This window comes from Thalassophryne amazonica, chromosome 16, assembly GCF_902500255.1.
Source record: "Thalassophryne amazonica chromosome 16, fThaAma1.1, whole genome shotgun sequence".
NCBI lineage: Eukaryota > Metazoa > Chordata > Actinopteri > Batrachoidiformes > Batrachoididae > Thalassophryne > Thalassophryne amazonica.
The window spans coordinates 55,564,073-55,584,516 of NC_047118.1; the positions used below are offsets into that span (position 1 = coordinate 55,564,073).

At 40.2% G+C, this 20,444-nt stretch overlaps 2 protein-coding genes across 3 annotated transcripts in view; one reads left to right on the plus strand and one right to left on the minus strand.

Annotated features, from left to right (window-relative positions):
* The window catches only part of ush1ga (Usher syndrome 1Ga (autosomal recessive)), a 30,767-nt gene that overhangs the window by 6,974 nt on the left and 3,349 nt on the right, over window positions 1–20,444 (minus strand). The window lies entirely within an intron of this gene.
* otop2 (otopetrin 2) overlaps window positions 14,204–20,444 on the plus strand; it is a 28,265-nt gene continuing 22,024 nt past the window's right edge. The window contains exons 1-2 of the mRNA XM_034191308.1: window positions 14,204–14,249; window positions 14,315–14,445. The gene's annotated coding sequence lies outside the window, so the exon portion shown is untranslated. The remainder of the gene's footprint in view (window positions 14,250–14,314; window positions 14,446–20,444) is intronic.

The window sequence follows — 20,444 nt, forward strand, 5'->3', positions numbered from 1 at the left end:
TATAGTTATTTTTATTTTCTGTCAGATAATTGCTGTGAGGACACTAAAAAAAAAAAATGCTTAATCCCGGTGCTTCACCTCAATGCTTTAGGATTTGATTTCATGACAAACAACTCATTTCATTTCATTTATTTGTTTATTTGACAGAGACAACATAGATCAAACAATATCTGTGACTGATGCAATGCACAAAGAGTTTATAGCTTCAACCAATTCACAACTTTTGTCCCTGGTTGGGCCTTTCTACAAATTACATGATTCATAATTCTACAATTTACATCATTTGTAATTCTAAAATTTTATTAAATAATTAACAACCTCATTCATCATTTCATTTGCTCATCGACCCACATTCTCCCATGTAAAAATTTCTTACATTTCCATACCTTCCAACACACATCCATAATTTACAACGACTTAAGAACTGAATTTCTGTGGGTTAGCACACTCACTCCTCCATTCAATCCTTCCTTGACCCACTTTTTTACTCACAATGCTATGTCTGCACATGGGGGCAACATTGGTGACTTTTAAGACAAAACTTGAGCCTCTGGTGACTCTACCTCCACTTGGTCTCTGAACAAATGAACTGAGTGGCTCGGGTGCTTGATTATTAATACATTTAAATAACAATTTCATGACAAGCTTCTAATGCATATAGTGATAAAAGCACTCACCCTCAGCTGGAACACAGAGTCTATCCAAACTGCTATCACAGAGGCTTTTATGTTTTTATTGTGACAGATTTTGGACGGCAAAAGCAATCGTAATGGTTGCCTGAGAAGACAGTGCAGTGATGACAGTGCCATTCTGAAAAGTTTAAAGATTTTCAACTTAAAACACTTGGAGTGGTCGCAGAAAAAAGCTGACAAGCTCTGAAGAAAAAGCATTACACACGGTGGTGCTTCTCTAAGTGGCTGCATGCATTCCATTCACATTAAGAACAACTGAAGAAAGATGCTGGCATTAAGGAACAAATGTTATATGGACACGCAGCAGGTGACTGATAGTTTCCAGTTAATAATTCCACACTTGAGTGTGCGTGGTGTAAAATAAGATGGGGGAAAGTCCACATACCAGCCAAAACAACAGCCTTGTGTGAGCCATGCAACAATTGCAATGACTGGGAGTGAAATGGAGCAATGCACCTGCGACATGGCCTACCTGGTCTGATTAAAAAAACACTCTCCACTTCCTATTGTTCAGTACATGTGCTGAGTTCACCCCAGTGTGTTTAATGGCTCCCAACAATATGACAAGGAAACAATATATATTTTTATCATGCTAACATACCAACACAAATGGAAGAATAAAGGGTATCACTTTACAATAACACTACCCTTGTAAAGGATTTATAAATCCTACATATAAAGCTCTTTGTCTGTTGTCTGTCTGTCTCTCTCTCTCTTTGTGTATTTTGGGGTCCACAGCCCATATATGGATAAAGAGGTGGCGCATGGGTGAGATTTTATGGCCTGGGCAGGTGAAGTGAAACCCAAACAACAAGCTCAGCTAACAGGCTAACCTTGGGGTGTTTATTAAATTTTTCATATTTTTTAAGGGGGCACATCCTTTTCTTTAATGTGGCCATTAAAAACTATGACCTGCTTTATTTCCCAGCAGTCGTGGATTAACTTGACCCTTCACCGAATGTCTTCAAGCTAATGAAAGCTGCTTCAAATGCTAACACCATGAGAATCTTCCTGACAAGCTCAGTTAACCCTCTGGGGTCCGAGGGCATTTTTTTGGACAGTTGACTCACCTGGCATAAATGTTTTATTATTACTGTTAACAGCTCTCCCTGCATCTCACAATCAAGTTTTATGTCTCTTTTTTTCAGGACCTCTGCTTTCATAATATATATGCTTTTGTTGTGTTTTATAAGTGTAATAAAGGTTTACAATCAGAAATAAGAAAGGAAAAAATAAAGCGGATAATAATTTTCCACACACATTTATTCAAAACACACAGCAAACTATAATAAACAACTGTTTTGACACTTTATAAAGGTCATTTGAGGTCTTGTGTGAAAGACTGTACAACAAAAAGGTTCAAACAATAAACACAAATGCACATTTTGAACAATATATACAAAATGGTCTATGCATTTTGTTTGTCTCATCTCAAAGCAATTTCTGTCTGCTATTACACAAAGGCTACATCACAAACTTCTACTTCTGCTGTGTTTTGGAGTGTTCTGTGCTGCAGCTTTCATTCACACTTTGGCCCACTTTGGCTCCTTACAGTCTGAGGAGCGGCCCTCCTCCTTGCTCCATTGATATGGTAAACAGTGCTTTACGCCGAGAAAGCAACAGAGTTATCCAGTAACATTCACATGCAAACTAGTGGAGCAATCCTGATAGATACACACTCTTTGTTTGAGCACGTGAGATTGCTATCAGAGGCACTCTGTCTGCTCTGTATTCTTTCACTGATCACTGTGCGTAATGGCGCAGGGCGCATAGAGCCCAATAGTATGTACTCATTGGAGCACCCAGGGGGCTATTCAAATTGGGCCAACTAGTAACATATCACTCCTGAAAACGATCTTTGGCTTTTCACGTGAGGTAAATCTGCCCTATGATTGGATTTTGGAAAACCATGTGACAGTGAACCAATTCCGATTGGACACTCACATTGCACACATCATCACACAGCTTCTATGAGGAGTACAAAGATGGCTGATGGTTGGCTCCAAAGTCCGCGGAGTTAACTTTTCAGCAAAAAAAAAAGTAAGTTTCTATCTCATATCATTAAAAAGTTATTTATAATTTAGTGAAGCTTGGTCTTAGCTGTCGTATACAATGGTGTCGGCCCCAGAGGGTTAACAGGGTGACCTCAGGTCAGGTGTTGTTACATCCTATTTTCGGGGGCATCCATAGTAGCTGCAGCCTGAATCTCTAGCCAATCACAGTGTCAACATTAGCCCACAACCGGCCCGGTTATGAATTGGCTCGGATACTGGACTCCATTTTGGAGTGAGATTTCCCACTCCAAAACGACCAATAGGAAAGCAGCGCTCGCACCACACCCCCAAACTTAACCAAAGTGAGGCTGACCAATGCTGACGTCAGCGTCTCGGCCGCCAGCCAATCACAGGCTAGGAGAGAGAGGTCAGTATCTGACCCAATTCAGGGCCGGTTGTCGGGCTATGTCAACACAGGAGCTGTCATGCAAAGTGGCCACACCCTTAATGTGCTAGGATAACTTTAGTGAATGTGATAATGAACAATGATCATACACGTACTTTGATACAAGATGTATTCATTTCTTCAAGCTTCTGTTTTCTCAAAAAGACATGACAGCATTCATAGCCAGTGTTTACAGTCTTTTGCAATCTGTTCAGTCTCTGACTAATATAACGTGGTCACCCCATTAAATTATTTTTTTATTAATATGTATGTGTTGCAGACATGAACAAGTGAAGCTCTTCAACATTTCACCATGTCATTTAGGTCCTTCAGACTTTTTTTGAGCAAATACTACAGGGGAGCATTAGCATGGCTAAAACCTTTCAGCTTCTGGGGAGCTCCCCCCCCCCCCGACACCCCACCTTTTAAGCATTTTAATTTTTTTGCCTTTCAGCTTCTGGTGGGGGCTCCACCCCCCCAAGACCCCCCGAATTACAGGGGCCTATCAGTCAATATGTGTCACTGATTTCAAAATGCAGCTCTTTTCAACCAGATGTGTGGTGCAGTGACATGTCAATCATCTGTGTCCAATCAGATTTCAGGGGAGTCCAGTGCAACCCTGACCTCCGCTCTAGCATTACCCATGCTAGGAAGTGTTCAACATTTGACATTTCATGTTTCACTGTGGACTCAAAATTTGGCACTTCCTGTTTCAGTGTGAACTTGCCACTGTATTACAAGATTCCATGAGATCTCGTCTGTCAATACAGGAAGTGTCAATCCAGAAAGTGTTTGATATTTTACATTTCCTGTTTCACTGTGGACTCAAAATTGGGCACTTAGTGTTTGGGACTCCCTGTACCATGAGCTCGCTTCGCGCCGCTGCGCATCGCTTCGTGCCGCTGCGCATCACTTTCGCTAGTATTATTATTTTTTTTGCATTAAGCATTTCAACGCTTTGACCAGTCAGCTAAAAACTGGGCTCTGGCCTAAGTGGCTAGAGTATCCTTGGGCTATCAGGGGAGTGCAGCCTATTGACTATGACATGCACAGTGACTCCTGCTGGCCTCTATTGTATAAAAAAAAAATTATGACCAATATACTGCCTACATAACCACGACAACACAAGTGGACCTAACGTCACTAAGTTATTTATTCCTGCTAATTACTTCTAGTCATGCTAACATACAAATTACATAATACAAAAATTTCATTCAATGCAAATACTGGAGCACAGACTTCTTAGATAATCTGTTAGTACAGTCAACAGTTATCCATATTATGTCCGATATTTGTAATGAAACACCCAGATAGGACAAGGACGGTTGTATCCACAGCAGCTAGCAACCTCTTCTAGTGGAACCCTGGACCCACAGCAGACTAACTGGCACTCGGCATGACCATGTTCCAAATTATACATGATTTTATGGCTTAAAATTGCTTAAACTGATAAATTATATAAAAATTGATCCCCATACAGTTGTCATGAATAGGAAAACTACAGAAACCAAAGCCTTTTTTTGGTACCATGTGTATATATTTTGATGTAAAGTTTGACATTTTAACATGCACTTGTATGGGAAGTGGCTCACTTTTGGAGACAGTTTAAAGTGGCCATTCAACGCCAATTTTTGGCACTTCTGCATTTGCTTCATTTTTTCAGCCCTGGAGGTTGATGCTTGCTTGTAATGTGGAGAACAATTGTTGCATACTTATGACTTTATAATATCTTTAACTGCCAAAAGGTAACTTTATTGTAAAGTGTACAAAGGACACTGGCAGATGGAAAAGACAACTTTACAAAGATATGTACTTTTTGAAATATGGAGGTAAAATGAAAAATAACTGTCGCAGTGTTCACCCTTTCACTCAGACTGCAACTGATGTTAGAGTGACCTTTACATGTGCTGCACTGTTGCTTTTTTTCTGTAATATGACCACAGGCTTAGCAACACCACTAGCTGTATCCAGTTTCAGGAGATGAATAACAGGTTCAGATTGAGAAGCACAAACACACACAGCAACAAACAAAAACGTATATAACAAAACCCATTCTACACACACACAAAGGGCAGCCAAAGATGGAGTTTCACTTTCTTCAACATCATATCATTATACTACAACCCCAATTCCAATGAAGTTAGGACATTGTGTTAAATGTAAATTAAAACAGAATACAATGATTTGCAAATCCTCTTCAACCTATATTCAGTTGAATACACCACAAAGAAAAGATATTTAATGTTCAAACTGATAAACGTTATTGTTTTTGTGCAAATATTTGATCATTTTGAAATGGATGCCTGCAACATGTTTCAAAAAAGCTGGGACAGTGGTATGTTTACCACTGTGTTACATCACCATTCCTCCTAACAACAATCAATAAGTGTTTGGGAACTGAGGACACTCGTGATTGGGTATAAAAGGAGCATCCCCAAACTCTGAGCCATTCACAAGCAAAGCACTGTTACATTGTTTTGCACTGTTACATCACCCCTTTGTGAACAACTGCGTGAAAAGATCATCCAACAGTTTTAGAACAATATTTCTTAAGATTCAACTGCAAGGAATTTAGGAATTCCATCATCTACAGTCCATAATATAATCAGAAGATTCAGAGAATCTGGAGAACTTTCTACACATAAGCGGCAAGGCCGAAAACCAACATTGAATGCCCGTGACCGTCGATCCCTCCCTGCATTAAAAACCGACATCATTGTGTAAAGGATCTTACCACGTGGGCTCAGGAACACTTCAGAAAACCATTGTCAGTTAACACAGTTCGTCGCTACATCTACAAGTGCAAGTTAAAACTCTACCATGCAAAGCGAAAACCATACATCAACAACATCCAGAAACACCGCCACCTTCTCTGGGCCTGAGCTCATTTGAAATGGACAGACACAAAGTGGAAAAGTGTGCTGTGGTCTGACGAGTCCACATTTCAAATTGTTTTTGGAAATCATGGATGTCGTGTCCTCCTGACAAAAGAGGAAAAAGACCATCCAGATTGTTACCAGTGCAAAGTTCATAAGCCAGCATCTGTGATGGTATGGGGGTGTGTTAGTGCCCATGGCATGGGCAACTTACACATCTGTGATGGCACCATCGATGATGAAAGGTACATCCAGGTTTTGGAGCAACACATGGTGCGATCCAAGCAACGTCTTTTTCAGGGATGTCCCTGCTTATTTCAGCAAGACAACGCCAAGCCACATTCTGCACGTGTTACAACAGTGTGGCTTCGTAGTAAAAGAGTACGGGTACTAGACTGGCCTGCCTGCAGTCCAGACCTGTCACCTGTTGAAAATGTGTGGCGCATTATGAAGCACAAAATAGGACAACAGAGACCCCGGACTGTTGAACAACTGGAGTTGTACATCAAGCAAGAATGGGAAAGAATTCCACCTACAAAGCTTCAACAATTAGTGTCCTCAGTTCCCAAACACTTATTGAGTGTTGTTAGAAGGAAAGGTGATGTAACACAGTGGTAAACATACCACTGTCCCAGCTTTTTTGAAACATGTTGCAGGCATCCATTTCAAAATGAGCAAATATTTGCACAAAAACAATTAAGTTTATCAGTTTGAACATTAAATATCTTGTCTTTGTGGTGTATTCAATTGAATATAGGTTGAAGAGGATTTGCAAATCATTGTATTCTGTTTTTATTTACATTTTATACAACGTCCCAACTCCATTGGAACTGGGGTTGTATCATTGCAGTCAATTTATCATTGTGTGCTTTACACTGCATGATGAAAATATGTCTGTTCTGGTATTTTTGTTGCTGTATGACTTCTCTGTGAGTTTATTATGAAGTCATTCATACCAGTTGACCACAAATATTCTGCTGAGCAATATGTGCTTCCGATTGTTCATTTAGATTTCTTGGATTTGAGACACACAAAAAAAAGAAGGTGTTTTTGGACCATGTTTTCCTTGGCCTTTGATTAGACTGTGATGGCATCACAACAATGGTTTTAATCTATGAGTTTGTGACAGCGGGGCAGCACGGTGACTTAATGGTTATCACTCACAGCAAGAAGGTCATGGGATCGATTCCCACCTGTGTGGACTTTGCATGCTCTCCCCGTGTTTGTGTGGGTTCCCTGCTCCAGCTTCCTCCCACATCCAAAGACATGCAGGTTAGATAAACTGGAAACATTAAATTGTCCGGAAATGTGAATGTGTTTGTTTGTCTGTATGTGATGCTGTGACAGATTGGTGTCCTGTACAGGATGTGCTGATGAGTGTTGTTAGAAGGAAAGGTGATGTAACACAGTGGTAAACATACCACTGTCCCAGCTTTTTTGAAATGTGTTGCAGGCATCCATTTCAAAATGAGCAAGTATTTGCACAAAACAATGAAGTTTATCAGTTTGAACATTAAATATCTTGTCTTTGTGGTGTATTCAATTGAATATAGGTTGAAGAGGATTTGTAAATCATTGTATTCTGTTTATATTTACATTTTACACGATGTCCCAACTTCATTGGAATTGGTGTTGTATACACATGAAATACACAAAGGTTTTTATTCAAATTCCTCTGCTCCAGTATTTATATATCAGACCCAAAATGCAGTGACATCTATTCCAACTTTCACAACAAGTTTTATTAAAATTGGTTCTATCATGTTTGTTTTACAAAAACAACAACAACAACAAAAAACCCCAACCACATAAACAACATAATAATAAAAATAATAATAATTCTGACATTTCTAATCCACACTAAAATGTAATAGTATCTCTCCAAAATGTAGTAATAGTAAGACCCTTCGGCTGCTCCCTTGTTTGCACTCGGGGTCGCCACAGCAAATCCAAGGTGGATCTGCATGTTGAATTGGCACAAGTTTTACACCGGATGCCCTTCCTGACTAGAGTTGCCAACCGTCCCTTGAAAAACGGAATCATCCCTTATTTGGAAATAAAAGTGTGCGTTCCGTATTGACCTGAAACGGGACGCAGTTTGTCCCGTATTTCTGTGAGAATCAAAAAGTCTGTAAAATGTCAATGGAATTGACCGGCACTTTATATGGAAACTTAGAGTAAATTTGATCCCAGCCTCTCTCCTGCTTTTCACCAATGAGCTGACAGACACAAGTTGACAATACAGAATCACTCTTATCTCATTGGTCGAGGGACATGAAGCTCGCAAGAAGATAACGGCGTCATGAGCCGACGACGGTCGCTGGACGACAATAACAAATCAGCATGGCTGATATCGATGCAGACACCGACACTGGCACTGCAGATAAGCCTACGGACAGCAATATCTGTAACGTCGTCACTACTCCTCCTAAAAAAACAAACAAAAAAGAATGCAAAAATACAGGGGAGAATGAGAAAAGGAAAATGGCTGGGTGGAAAAGGTGTGCGACAACAGCTAGTATTGTAAGTATTGTTTACTTTTCAGACTTTATTTTTTTGCACTTTTTATTACACTAAATGTGTAAATGTGCACTGTTACATTGTTTTGCACTGTTACATTGTTTTGGATGATGCAAATTTTCAATTGTTTTTTTGTTAATTTATACAATTTTAAGTTAAGCAATAGCACTACAGAGAGATTTATTTTTAAATAATTTTTTTAATTTGATGCATTGAAGCAGGACAGAATGCTCATATTGAAATTGTGAGTGAAAATTTATTTTGCACTAAAAATAAATTGCTAAATAATAATTTGTTTTCCACGTGTTCATATCAGAACAAATGCATGTATGCATCTACTTAAATTCAGGGTCAAGTCAACAGTCAAATGGTTAAAAATCATTTCACACAGACGCTGGGAAGGGTGAAAGCAATGGTCAGTCGGCCGGCCAGCGGTGAGGTGTCCCTTATTTATTTTTCAGAGAGTTGGCAACCCTATTCCTGACACAACTCCACATTACATGGAGAAATGTGGCAGGGGTGGGATTTGAACCGGGAACCTTCTGCACTGAAACCAAGTGTATTAACCACTTGGCTACCACCCCTGCATCTCTCCAAAATGTAGTAATATCTTGCAGTAATTCCCAAACTGTGGGCCTCGGCACCATGGTGAGCCTCAAAGTTACTGCAGGCCGGCTATGATGAAATAGATGAAAATACCTTTGATTTTTCATTTTTAAATAAAGTCTAAAATGACCCCAAATGTATTTATGATTATTTAAAAAAAATGTAAACAAGTAATAAAACAAAAACCATGGAATTTAAATTTTTGTGCATTTCTGCATAGAAATAAACTGTTATTTTCTGATTATTTAACAGCGGCCAACATTCTAGAAATCAAATAACATGGTGCTAAATTCATAGAATCCTGCAGCTTCTCTCCGATATGTGTGTGCGCGTTTGAAGTTACATGTAACTGTTTGTTGTAAAGTGGTTTTATGTAATCCTGCCAATAAAAAACAAAAAGAGGCGGTAAAAATGTTATTACAAACATCTTAACTCAATACTGAACAACTTGAAACTAGATAGGAACACAAACAAGTGCAAAGCCGAATGAAAGAATGTCGCATTCAAAGTCATACACAGTGAAATGTGATGGTATGCCAACCAGCCAGCCAGGAGCTGTTCATCAGTATGTCTGGTATTTATATGATTTTCAAACTGTTTTTTTTTTTTACTTTCACTTTTGATACTTTGTGTGCTTCTTACCCTGTATGCTGCCATACAATGCTGCTGAAACCTCAATTTCCCTGAGGGAGTCTTCCCAAAGGATCAAAAAAATTCTATCTAATCTAATTTAATCTAATCTAATCTCTAATGTTTTGAAAGGCCACATTTGACTTCCTATTTGTTTCTAATGTCTCTGATTCTTGATTTAAAAACCTTAGAAAAACCCTGCTTACTTTTTACTACTGTTAAGGCCCCTTCATACATAGTGCGAAGTTTGGCCAAATACAGCGAAACAGTTCGAATTAGCGCACCACAAAACATTACGCCGACGGGCAGGCTTGCACGGGTTTGTGCACGTGACAGTGTCTTTCGAGCAGGAACACAGTGCGAGGTGCACCACATTGTGCCGCTGATGTGGAATAAATAAAAAATTAAAACCAGCTGACACGTGTGGAACCACATCGCGCCACTTACGTGGAATATATAAAACATCAAAATCAGCTGGTACCTGTGGCACCACATCGCGCCGCTGTTGTGGATTAAATAGAAAATAAAAACCAGCTGGTATGTGTGGAACCACATCGCGCCGCTGATGTGGAATAAATAAAAAAGAAAAACCAGCTGGTATGTGTGGAACCACTGCGCCGCTTATGTGGAATAAATAAAACATAAAAACCAGCTGGTACCTGTGGCACTACGTTGCACCGTTGTTGTGGAATTAAAAACAAAAAAACATATCTCCCACGGGATTCATACCTGCACTGACTGCCAGCCCGAAACTTTACCACTGAGCTACTGTCACTGGCCTGTAAAGATTGCGGGGAAAATTCCTGAAATCAACAAAGAGATGGAGGTATTAAAAAAAAAAAAAATCATTAAAAAAAAAACAGCATTTTATACTGAATCCCTCTTATCAAGTGGGCAATACAAATATGATACGTCTGTTCCTCTGTTGATAACCCATGGTCACAGACATACAGTAGTGTTCAGAATAATAGTAGTGCTATGTGACTAAAAAGATTAATCCAGGTTTTGAGTATATTTCTTGTTACATGGGAAACAAGGTATCAGTATATTCAGTAGATTCTCACAAATCCAACAAGACCAAGCATTCATGATATGCACACTCTTAAGGCTATGAAATTGGGCTATTAGTAAAAAATGTAGAAAAGGGGGTGTTCACAATAATAGTAGCATCTGCTGTTGACGCTACAAACTCAAAACTATTATGTTCAAACTGCTTTTTTAGCAATCCTGTGAATCACTAAACTGGTATTTAGTTGTATAACCACAGTTTTTCATGATTTCTCCACATCTGCGAGGCATTAATTTTGTTGGTTTGGAACCAAGATTTTGCATGTTTACTAGTGTGCTTGGGATCATGGTCTTGTTGAAACACCCATTTCAAGGGCATGTCCTCTTCAGCATAAGGCAACATGACCTCTTCAAGTATTCTGACATATCCAAACTGATCCATGATACCTGGTATGCGATATATAGGCCCAACACCATAGTAGGAGAAACATGCCCATATCATGATGCTTGCACCACCATGCTTCACTGTCTTCACTGTGAACTGTGGCTTGAATTCAGAGTTTGGGGGTCGTCTCACAACCTGTCTGCGGCCCTTGGACCCAAAAAGAACATTTTTACTCTTATCAGTCCACAAAATATTCCTCTATTTCTCTTTAGGCCAGTTGATGTGTTCTTTGGCAAATTGTAACCTCTTCTGCACGTCTTATTTAACAGAGGGACTTTGTGGGGATTCTTGCAAATAAATTAGCTTCACACAGGCATCTTCTAACTGTCACAGCACTTACAGGTAACTCCAGACTGTCTTTGATCATCCTGGAGCTGATCAGTGGGTGAGCCTTTGCCATTCTGGTTATTTTTCTATCCATTTTGATGGTTGTTTTCTGTTTTCTTCCACGCGTCTTTGTCCATTTTAAAGCATTGAAGATCATTGTAGATGAACAGCCTATAATTTTTTGGACCTGCGTATAAGTTTTCCCCTCTCCAATCAACTTTTTAATCAAACTATGCTGTTCTTCTGAACAATGTCTTGAACGTCCCATTTTCCTCAGGCTTTCAAAGAGAAAAGAATGAGCAACAGGTGCTGGTTTCATCCTTAAATAGGGGACACCTGATTCACACCTGTTTGTTCCACAAAATTGACAAACTCACTGACTGAATGCCACACTACTATTGTGAACACCCCCTTTTTCTACGTTTTTTACTAATAGCCCAATTTCATAGCCTTAAGAGTGTGCATATCATGAATGCTTGGTCTTGTTGGATTTATGAGAATCTACTGAATCTACTGGTACCTTGTCTCCCATGTAACAACAAGAAATATACTCAAAACCTGGATTAATTTTTTTAGTCACATAGCACTACTATTATTTTGAACACTACTGTACAGTCATGAAATGACATGAATGAGAAGCAGTTCGCTTTTGTCATGTCCACATCTGCTGGCGCGTGTCCTGCCAGCCCACGTCCATGTCCTGCCCAACACGCGTGCCTTGTGGACGGCGTGCCTGACACTGCGTCATATTGAACAGAGCTCACATGGGTGATGTGAAAGTCAGATCACCCGCTGTGTGTTCTGGTCTGATGGTTCGTTTCAGCCTGGGGGCAGCCTATCAATTGGCAGTGAGGGCGCATGCACATGCTGCTGCTCACAGTATATATTGCCACAACGATATATATTTTTATTTATGTCCACGTGATGACAACAAGCAGACACACGCGTGTCACAGTGGCCAGTTGTTAGTCCATGTCTGTCCAAACATAGTACATGTTGATCAGCTGGGATGTCCAGAATGACAGCTCTCCACAGCCGAAACAGTGGGCGGACACACCTCCTGTCAGTTCAGCGCACACACCAAACCCACACTCGTGGGGAACTTAGACAAATTTCACTGCCAGCACGACAGTGATTGTCTGCAGACTGTTGTCATGCCATGAGTGTGAATGGCCACACATTTTCTAAGTGCCAAATGAGCGGTGTTAGATGTCCGTGCGTGTCAACTGGAATTTGGCAGACACCTGCCTTGAAAGGAATCGATGGGTTTGCACAGCGCACACTCTGTCTTTCAGCCACTGGTGTGTGCAAATAGTTGTAGCAACAGGTGTACACGGCATTCAAGGCAGGCGTGATTTTACACGTTTTGCACATGATTCCTTCTTCATGCGCACTTCGACCAACTTTGCACTATGTGTGAAGTGGCCCTTAGTGTGTAGTTTTTGTGTCCTCCTCAAAAGCAGTCACCAACATGCTGATAAATATTTGATAAGTTGGATGTGACGTTGTTGCTGAACTGCAGATGCATTATTGATAGGCAGCGTTGTGAGGTTTTCACAGCTCATGTGGGACAGATCTGCCAGATCCGAATGGGACAGCAACTAACACCATTCAAATGTGATTTCCAACCTGACGTCAGAGGAAAAAACAGCTTTCAGAGGAATCATAGTCTCAACAATCATATATACTTAAGAATATGGCACTATTTTCTGATTTACATGCACTTGGCTGCACAAAGTAACATCATGATGATGTCACATACAATTCAGCACATAGCAATCTGATTTGCGACTGATATGTACTTGAGATGAGCTTTCTAGGTCTCTTTGAGTCAAAGGTATTGAGGAAAAAGTGATTTTTACCCGAGGCCATCAAATATAGCCATCAGGTATTGCTAGGGTTGCCAACTCTCTGAAAAATAAATAAGGGACACCTCACCACCAGGGCCGACCGACCATTGCCTTCACCCTTCTCAGCGTCTGTGTGAAATGATTTTTAACCATTTGACTGTTGACTTGACCCTGAATTTAAGTAGATGCATACATGCATTTGTTCTGATATGAACACGTGGAAAACAAATTATTATTTAGCAATTTATTTTTAGTGCAAAATAAATTTTCACTCACAATTTCAATATGAACATTCTGTCCTGCTTCAAAGCATAAAATTAAATAAATTATTTAAAAATAAATCTCTCTGTAGTGCTATTGCTTAACTTAAAATTGTATAAATTAACAAAAAAAAAAACAATTGAAAATTTGCATCATCCAAAACAATGTAACAGTGCACATTTACACATTTAGTGTAATAAAAAGTGCAAAAAATAAAGTCTGAAAAGTAAACAATACTTACAATACTTATAGCTGTTGTCGCACACCTTTTCCACCCAGCCATTTTCCTTTTCTCATTCTCCCCTGTATTTTTGCATTCTTTTTTGTTAGTTTTTTTTTTTAGGAGGAGTAGTAACGACGTTACAGACATTGCTGTCCGTAGGCTTATCTGCAGTGCCAGTGTCGGTGTCTGCATCGATATCAGCCATGCTGATTTGTTATTGTCGTCCAGCGACCGTCGTCGGCTCATGACGCTGGTATCTTCTTGCGAGCTTCATGTCCCTCGACCAATGAGATAAGAGTGATTCTGTATTGTCAACTCGTGTCTGTCAGCTCATTGCTGAAAAGCAGGAGAGAGGCTGGGATCAAATTTACCGTAAGTTTCCATATAAAGCGCCAGTCAATTCCATTGACATTTTACAGACTTTTTGATTCTCACAGAAATACGGGTACGAAGGTTTTGCATCCATTTGTGCGTCCGTCTGCCAGAGTCTTCAAATTCACAGGGAACATTCTTGGGACACAGACCTTGGACAAGTTCAAAGATGGCTAACCGTGACCTATTTTAAGAGGTATTTTAAGATGTTAAAAAGTCACATTCTGTTTCAATCTGTTCTTTTTTTTTTTTTTTTGAGTGGCAGGAGTGACAGCCAATCAGAGTAGAGCTGTACTGCGACATCAGTGGCTGGTCTCTCCAAAACAGCTTTGTTTTTTGAGTTTATATACAGGTTTCTCATATATTATGTAAAAGTTAGTGAGAAATAAACACTTCTACAACTGAAAACTCTGTTTTTGGAACATGATAACACCTCTGAAGAGATTTACAAGACATTTTGCGGACATTAGCATGGTGACGTCACAGGCTAGCTGCAAACCTTTTGTTTGTGTGCAAATGTAACCTCTTTACCATATATTATGTAAAGGCTACCGAGAAATAAACACTTCTAAAACTGATAATGCTGTTTTTGTAACCTGATAGCACCTCTGAAGAGATTTACAAGACATTTTGCGGACATTAGCATGGTGACGTCACAGGCTAGCTGCAAACCTTTTGTTTGTGTGCAAATGTAACCTCTTTACCATATATTATGTAAAGGCTACCGAGAAATAAACACTTCTAAAACTGATAATGCTGTTTGTGTAACCTGATAGCACCTCTGAAGAGATTTACAAGACATTTTGCGGACATTAGCATGGTGACGTCACAGGCTAGCTGCAAACCTTTTGTTTGTGTGCAAATGTAACCTCTTTACCATATATTATGTAAAGGCTACCGAGAAATAAACACTTCTAAAACTGATAATGCTGTTTTTGTAACCTGATAGCACCTCTGGAGCGATTTAGAAGACATGCTGTGGACGTCAGGATGCACGCTGATTTCCGCAAACTGAAAGCTAACTTCCACGCTTCTCAAAAGCTGATAAACGTAAATACTGTTTATGATTGACTGATTGATTGATAGAGGAGCTTTACTGAACAAGTACAAATTGTAAGTAAGTGAATAGAATGTTAATAATTAATGTAAATAACAAATATATATATATATATATATATATATATATATATATATATATATATATACGAGGGCTGTCAATAAAGTTACGGTCCTTTTTATTTTTTTCAAAAACTATATGGATTTCATTCATATGTTTTTACGTCAGACATGCTTGAACCCTCGTGCGCATGCGTGAGTTTTTCCACGCCTGTCGGTGACGTCATTCGCCTGTGAGCACTCCTTGTGGGAGGAGTCGTCTAGCCCCTCGTCGGAATTCCTTTGTCTGAGAAGTTGCTGAGAGACTGGCGCGTTGTTTGATTAGAATTTTTTCTAAACCTGTGAGACACATCGAAGTGGACACGGTTCGAAAAATTAAGCTGGTTTTCAGTGAAAATTTTAACAGCTGATGAGAGATTTTGAGGTGATTCTGTCGCTTTAAGGACTTTTCACGGTGCGAGATGTCGTGCAGCGCTCTCAGGCGGCGTCATCAGCCTGTTCAAGCTGAAAACCTCCACATTTCAGGCTCTATTGATCCAGGACGTCGTGAGAGAACAGAGAAGTTTCAGAAGAAGTCGGTTTCAGCATTTTATCCGGATATTCCACTGTTAAAGGAGATTTTTTTAATGAAAGACGTGCGGGCGGGTCCGCGCGTCGGGACGCAGCCGACGCGGTGCGGCGGCACAGGAAAAACACCTCCGTGTTGATAACCATTTGTAAAATCCAGGCGGCTTTTGATGGCTTTCAGTGGAGTGAGTATATGAGAAATTGTTTAACAGGCAGGACATGTTCCAACTTGTCCTTAAGGCTTTCAACAGAGGTGTTTTTCCTGTGGCGGAGCGTCGCGGCGGCTGCGTCCCGACGCGCGGACCCGTCCGCACGTCTTTCATTAAAAAAATCTCCTTTAACAGTGGAATATCCGGATAAAATGCTGAAACCGACTTCTTCTGAAACTTCTCTGTTCTCTCACGACGTCCTGGATCAATAGAGCCTGAAATGTGGATGTTTTCAGCTTGAACAGGCTGACGACGCCGCCTGAGAGCGCAGCGCGACGTCTCGCACCGTGAAAAGTCCTTAAAGCGACAGAATCACCTCAAAATCTCTCATCAGCCGTTAAAATTTTCACTGAAAACCAGCTTAATTTTTCGAACCGTGTCCACTTCGATGTGTCTCACAGGTTTAGAAAAAATTTTGATCAAACAACGCGCCAGTCTCTCAGCAACTTCTCAGACAAAGGAATTCCGACGAGGGGCTGGACGACTCCTCCCACAAGGAGTGCTCACAGGCGAATGACGTCACCGACAGGCGTGGAAAAACTCACGCACGCGCACGAGGGTTCAAGCATGTCTGACGTAAAAACATATGAATGAAATCCATATAGTTTTTGAAAAAAATAAAAAGGACCGTAACTTTATTGACAGCCCTCGTATATATATATATACACACACATGCACACACTTTGCACTGGGATACCAATTAAACAACTGCAAATTATAAAGAAGACAATGCCCATACAGCCGAGGGTATTTTAGCATTGCGTTATTTTTTAAACACTGGAAATCTTCTGAGGACAGTGACTTCCATTAAATGAACTGAACTGTGCACTGTAGTAATTATTCTGCATACAACAGATTTATTTCCTATATTTTATCACACCTTTGATCAGCAACTCTGGGATTGGGGATGGGGTGGGTTTGCAACCCCTTCAACCTCTCACTGATGAGTTTGTCGAGTTCACCAGTGACCAAGGCAGAGAACACCGTTAACCCCACACTGAAATAAATGAGAAATCATAAAAGAACTGAACGTAAGAGATAAACAGTCATCAACAGAACAGCACATTAAAATTTTATTTCCAGATGACGTACGTATTTATCACAGTCTGAAACTCAAAAGATACAATATGCTTGTCATAGATTGGAGCCATGGAACTTGAATCTTTAATGTTTCATAATTTATATCTTTCCTCATAACATTCTGACCAAAGTAGCAACTGGTCACCTCATATTTTTTCCCCTCCCATGGTTGCTTTTTTAAAAATCACATTGTGAGCTACACACTCACTAACACCATACACTTCAACACGACATCGTTCCCATGAAACTGTCCGGCATCATTAAACGTGTCTTGATTGCCTGTGTGTCTGTGAAATATTATGGCAGCTTTTAATCATTTTAAATCCACATGTCAATCAGGATCAGTTTTCTGCTATCTGCAGCAGAATACTTCACTCTCCAGTGTTTGTTCATTCCGTGGGAAGTTGTGGGTTTATTTATTTATTTTTTGAGACATAGGAAGTCTTCCTTGATTTGTTGCGTGTCTGAAACTTCACTCTGTTAAGCAGATTGTCACAAAGGGCCCATTTATCTGCCGGCTGTGCAAACAGTCCAGCCAGAAGATGTGCTGGAAAAATGAGCTTCGACCTGTTTCGTTGTCACATTTTTTAAATCTGATCCATCTGTGTCTCATTGTGATGTTGCAGAATTAGACCCGAAGTAATTAAATGATTATCCCATTTGTCAATCAACAGAAAACTGAGGAAACAGAGAACCGCCTCGGGCAAACACCCAGGTGACTGTGATCCAGGTGTGCTCAATCATAGCCAGAGGAATGTGCCACATGGCCAAAATGTCATAGCTGCCTCAAAGTCATTCCAACTGTCCCCAAGAACCCTATGAAGGCACCCAGTACCAAAAACATCAGCGTGTTGCCTTTGGTCACTGGTTGGTATCCAAGTATGACAACGGTACAGTGAAACAGGAAGCACCCGGCCCATGAAGACTTGGACCTTCATTCTTTGGTTTTTCCAAACACCTCTGTCCTGGCACCTTGTAGCTCCATCATCTCTTCCCAGGCTTCTCTCAAAGGCAGAGGACCCAAAGACCTTGCTCTGTTTTACATCACTGTAAAAAGTAGTTTGCTGATGTTCAGACAAAAGAAACAATTTATACACTTGCACTGGACTGGGCAACTGTGGACAATTTAAAGATACGCAACTCATCTTCAACTGCTTATCTGGGATCAGGTCACGGGGACAACAGCTCCAGTAGGAGACCCCAAAATGAACTCCTTCACTTGGGACAAGACTGCATTCCCTACCTATTGTGATGTACAATTTAAAGATGACGTAATTTATCAATCAAAGGTATCAAAGGGCTGATGATGGTCTAGTGGTTAAATGTTAGGCTTGAGACCAGAGGATCCTTAGTTCAAAACCCTGTCAGATTGGAAAATCACTTAGGCAAGGTCCATTATCACCCAGTTGCTCCCGGTGTGCAGTTCAGTGCCTTGCATGGCAACACTCTGATGTGTGTGAATGTGAGGCATCATTGTAAACTCATTGGTGCTTCTGATTCAGATGGAATGCACAACCCCAATTCAAATGAAGTTGGGATGTTGTATAAAATGTAAATAAAAACAGAATACAATGATTTGTAAATCCTCTTCAACCTACATTCAATTGAATACACCACAAAGACAAGATATTTAATATTCAAACTGATAAACTTTATTGTTTTTGTCAAAATATTTGCTCATTTTGAAATGGATGCCTGCAACACGTTTCAAAAAAACTGGGGCAGTGGTATGTTTACCATTGTGTTACATCACCTTTCCTTTTAACAACACTCAATAAGTGTTTGGGAACTGAGGACACTAATTGTGAGTGTCATGATTGGGTATAAAAGCAGCATCCCCAAAAGGCTCAACTGTTCACAAGCAAAGATGAGGTGAGGATCACCACTTTGTGAACAACTGCACGAAAAAGACAGTCCAACAGTTTAAGAGCAATGTTTCTCAACTTTCAATTGCAATGAATTTAGGGATTCCATCATCTACAGTCCATAATATAATCATAAGATTAAAAGAATCTGGAGAACTTTCTACACGTAAGCGGCAAGGCTGAAAACCAACACTGAATGCCCGTGACCTTCGATCCCTCAGCTGGCACTGCATTAAAAACTGACATCATTGTGTAAAGGATCTTACCACGTGGGCTCAGGAACACTTCAGAAAACCATTTTCAGTTACCACAGTTCGTTGCTACATCTACAAGTGCAAGTTAAAACTCTACCATGCAAAGTAAAAGCCATACATCAACAACATCCAGAAATGTCGCTGCCTTCTCTGGGCCCGAACTCATTTGAAATGGACAGACACAAAGTGGAAAAGTGTGTTGTGGTCTGATGAGGCCACATTTCAAATTGGTTTTGGAAATTATGGACGTCGTGTCCTCTGGACAAAAGAGGAAAAAGACCATCCAGATTGTTACCAGCACAAAGTTCATAAGCCAGCATCTGTGATGGTATGGGGGTGTGTTAGTGCCCATGGCATGGGCAACTTACACATCTGTGACGGCACCATCAATGCTGAAAGGTACATCCAGGTTTTGGAGCAACACATGCTGCCGTCAAAACGTCTTTTTCAAGGACGCCCCTGCTTATCTCAGCAAGATGATGCCAAGCCACATTCTGCACGTGTTACAACAGCGTGGCTTTGTAGTAAAAGAGTGCGGGTACTAGACTGGCCTGCCTGCAATCCAGACCTGTCACCCACTGAAAATGTGTGGCGCATTATGAAGCGCAAAATATGACAACGGCGACCCCGGACTGTTGAACAACTGGAGTTATACATCAAGCAAGAATGGGAAAGAATTCCACCTACAAAGCTTCAACAATTAGTGTCCTCAGTTCCCAAACACTTACTGAGTGTTGTTAGAAGGAAAGGTGATGTAACACAGTGGTAAACATACCACTGTCCCAGCTTTTTTGAAACATGTTGCAGGCATCCATTTCAAAATGAGCAAATATTTGCACAAAAACAATTAAGTTTATCAGTTTGAACATTAAATATCTTGTCTTTGTGGTGTATTCAATTGAATATAGGTTGAAGAGGATTTGCAAATCATTGTATTCTGTTTTTATTTACATTTTATACAACGTCCCAACTCCATTGGAACTGGGGTTGTATCATTGCAGTCAATTTATCATTGTGTGCTTTACACTGCATGATGAAAATATGTCTGTTCTGGTATTTTTGTTGCTGTATGACTTCTCTGTGAGTTTATTATGAAGTCATTCA